Below are 4168 nucleotides of genomic sequence, written 5' to 3'. Positions count from 1 at the left end.
AGTGTTTTGAACTCTGCATCCGATAAGTTGGCTATCTCCTTGCTTAGCTCTTTTTCTGGAGTTTGATTTGTTCTTTCATTTAGGTCGTATTTCTTTGTTTTGGCTCACTGGTCTGCATGAATGTTTCTTCTTTAACTCCTTGGTTGTCAAACTTCCATACAGTTTGATTTTCTGGCAGTTCTGGTTGTTTTTGTTTTTAAATTGGTTGTTATCCTTCTTATGGGTTGTGTGAGGAAGTAAAGCATATCTACACCTCCATCCTGGCAGGAGCTCCCAGAATTCTTACTCTTAATCATTACCAACAGTTACCTCCCTACGGTGTATAATCTCCAGCACCTGCTGGACAGTATCTGCTTAATACTTAGCCCAGCACAGGCAAGTAGAAGCTGCTGGGTTGTTTTTTTTTTTCATTTTAATCAAGAAGTTTGTTTAAACAACCAGATGCTTGACTTGAAGGGAATACTACCTAGGATTCATTTCTTTTCTTTTTTTACTTTTTTTAAAAGATTTTGTTTATTTATTTTTAGAGAGGGAAGGGAGGGAGAAAGAGAGAGAGAGAGAAAGAAACATCAATGTGCGGTTGCTGGGGGTTGTGGCCTGCAACCCAGGCATGTGTCCTGACTGGGAATCGAACCTGTGATGCTTTGGTTCGCAGCCCGCACTCAATCCACTGAGCTATGCCAGCCAGGGCGGATTCATTTCTTTAGAGTAATTTATCTCTACTTAAAGACAGATTGTTCTACATGTAACAGCTATGTACAAAAAAATTATAAAGTTGTCTTTGTCTTACAATGATAAATAAAAAACATCAAAATTCTCCAATCAAACAAGGTATGCAAGAATTTTTTGTGTTGTTCTCTTTTTCTTAAACAGCAAGAGCAAAATAACTTACTGGAATATAAAAATAAGAGCTGAATGAGCATGCTACTGATGGAGAAGGGTATCTTCAGAGAACCAGTAGTTTTCCCATCCTATCTCCATGTGATATCAATCAAAATATACCATTGGCCATTTAGTTAAAAAATGCAAATGCTTGTGCACATACATCAGTTACTTTACATACAATAAAGGAATGGGGAAAGGGAAAATGAAAAAATAGAGGACGCTATATTGTAGTATTCAAGATGTGGTGGAACCGAGTTGCAGTTTTCTAACTGAGAACGTCTTCTTGGTCTGGAAGAATGGAGTTCTGAAGTGAAGTATCAGGTTCCCTTTTTAGTAGACCCCTCTTGTTTGCTGCTGGAACACCTCAATTGTATCTTCATCCTCCAGTTCCAACTGGGCAGGTGTGTCTGTTTCATTGATTGGCTGCCCATCAATTCAGAATCTGATCTGCTTCATCAACAAACCCTGTTGTTCACAATAGGCTTTCATTGGTTTACTAAGTGGCGTGTGCCTCTTAATCTGAAACAGCACCACACAACCGTCCTCCTCTATCGCCTTCAAACTAACGTGATCTCAGTCTTGACTCCTTCCTTGGGCTTTTCATCGGCCATGGTGAGTGCCAGAGACTCTTTAGCTGCCACTTCACAAAAGAGGTATCAGGTCTGTTGGAAGTTGCTATTCTTATTCCTACTCTAGCCATTGAAGGCTGGAGTCTGTCCTGTGCATCTTTGTTTCCCCACAGCACCTCATGGTAGGAATAGCTTGCAGTTGTCAAGCATTTGCCACGAATTTGCATTTGCCAGGAATTGTGGCAAGTCCCTCACCCTATCACAATTAATGAATCATTGAATAAATGCATGGATGAAAAGAGGGGACAAAAACTCTTGAACAATGGGCAAAAATGGTCTGAAAAGAAGGGTCATCCCTGCTAGGTTGTTAGCCAGGCAAGAAGAGGTGGTAGCGGAGGAGAGGCCTCCCAGGGATCTGACTTATGCCCAGTATTCATCAGTGTTTTCATTAATGACTGCAAAGATGGAGTGCAGAGTATGCTAATCGAATTGGTGAAGCCTGCAAGGCGGGATAGAAGCTGAGCACTTAGGAGGCCAGCTCGAGCTTGCAGACAGTACTTGACAAATTAGATAAATAAACAGAGTCAATAAACGGAGCTCCAGGAGCTGCAGACTTCAAGTGGCTCCGAGGGAGCAGACACTTCTCGTGGCTCTGCCCAGAGAAGCTTTGACCCACTTTTCTTCAGGCTTCACCTGGCTTGACTGCACATTTGGGGCAAATCTGAGTGCAGTTCCCTTGAGGAACGTGGGCTTGGAGGCCTCACGGTCCAAGTCCCTATTCCAAAGGCTAAGCTGTCCCCATTCCATCCTGCCCCACCCCTCCTCGCCCTAGCCATCTGCTTAGCTGGGTCTCACGGGGAAAGGAGATGGTTCCACTTGCCCCTGCAAAGACCGGAGACTTGGTAAAGACAGGAACTTGCCCCATGATGCCCCACTCCTGCCCACCAAAATGGTGCTGCCCTTCTCTCTTCCTAGATAGTCTCATCATTAAGCAACTTCTTTTCCCATTTGATGCTGTGCTGGGGGTTCCTTGGGAAAGTGTGTTGGGTGTGAAAGAAGGGACAAGGACACAGTGTGATCTGGCAGGGAATGCCCTCTGCCTCCCTCTGGGAGGGAGACAACGTCTGAGCGATTTGTCAGTTACTAACCTGTGTGGGCTTTGCAGCTCCTGCCTCGTCCTTCTGGAGCTATGTGGCATCAGGTAAGTTACTTAACTTCTCTGAGTCAGGTCCCTCTGGTTACCAATAATTGAAAAGCCACTCTATTTATCTTAATCAAAACAGAGTACTTGATTTGAAGAATAAGAGAGATTCTCAGGAAACCTGGGAGCTGGTGAGAGGGTCTCAGTGGACCGTGGTGTGGCCTCTTTCTTCCTCCTCTCTGCAGTTGCGAAGTTCTCTGCTCTTGCTTTTACTCAGCACACCTGATTCTTTCTCCTTTCTCAGTCGGCCTTCATGTTACACCTGGCTACACACCAGTGTTACAGGCCCACCTTTATGGAGGGCCTAGCAGTGAGGACAAACGTCTCTATATCCAAATCTACATTTCTGGGAAAAGGAAACTGCACTGGGGTTAAGCTCCTACCCTGGCCTGAGGAGGTGTGGTATGTGCTTGGTGCCAACATGCCAGTAGCAACCCATTTTGGTGGCAGGGTGGCAGGTTCTCAGAGAAGAGGCAAGAGTGGGGAATCACCCAACCAGGTGTTCAGTGCATGCCTAAGCTTCAATTTGCCCATGTGAAAATGGGAATCCTATTACCTACCTCACAAGAATAAACAAAATACTCTACAGAGAGTGTTTGACATAGTGGCTGATACACAGTAAGTGCTGTCACTTGTGAGCAATTGCTCTCATTCAAGATAAGGTTCACTAGACTTGGTGAGAGGATCCCTGAGGTGAGATGGGCCCACGTGGGGAAAGGAGCTCCTGGGGAAAGGAGCTCCTGGGGAAAGGAGCTCCGAAGGGACAGGTCTAAGGGAGGTGACTATGTGGAATGTGTCTACATTTGTCAGCTGTTGGTTGCAAGGAGCAAATGGGGAAAGGAGGAAGCTGGAGAATTTGGCCTTTCTACAAGCTCAGTGACAGCTCCAATGGCACCTAAGAGCCCTGTTGACCTCCTGCTCTAAGGTTACATAGTTTGATCCACTGGGGATGAGGTGTCAGTACCTTCTTACCCTGAAATGTGTGCCAACTGGGGCACTGGCATGTCTTTTTAATCTTTTTATTTCCTTACCATAGAAGTTGATGTTAAAAGTCAGTCTACCATTAACTCATAGCCATGCTAGATGGTCAGACGCTCCATCCCCATTGCCTTTATTTCTATCCCTACATCTTCTCTAAAGCTCCTCTGCAAGAAAACAAAAACAAAACAAATAAAACCCAACAACAACAAAACTTTCTCCAGTTTGACCAGTATGCATATGAATTCATGCAGATAAATGAAATCTATGCCTGGACCAGAAAGGACCAGATTTGTTTGGAGTCAAGTAAGATATCCTACCACATATTATAGAAAATTAGAACTATAAGAGGCCTTACCAGTAGTTTAGTGATTTTTAAATATCAGTCTGTGAACCAGTATCAAAACTTAGCTTCTAAACAAATGCAGTTTCTGGATGCCCACCAACTGTCTGGCTCTGATACCCAGGCAGATTTTGGACTCGCTCTCACCCACGGATAGATGAGGACAAGGCCAATGAGACCCGCCACAGGTTC

The 4168-nt window shown here is 44.5% G+C and overlaps 1 pseudogene; it reads right to left on the bottom strand.

The window, feature by feature from the left end:
• Positions 1-747: 747 nt before the first annotated feature.
• LOC114493176 lies at positions 748-3370 on the bottom strand (annotated as a pseudogene).
• Positions 3371-4168: the final 798 nt, after the last annotated feature.

Source organism: Phyllostomus discolor, chromosome 1, assembly GCF_004126475.2.
Source record: "Phyllostomus discolor isolate MPI-MPIP mPhyDis1 chromosome 1, mPhyDis1.pri.v3, whole genome shotgun sequence".
In the NCBI taxonomy this organism is placed as follows: Eukaryota; Metazoa; Chordata; class Mammalia; order Chiroptera; family Phyllostomidae; genus Phyllostomus; species Phyllostomus discolor.
This window is presented reverse-complemented; position numbering and strand designations above follow the sequence as displayed.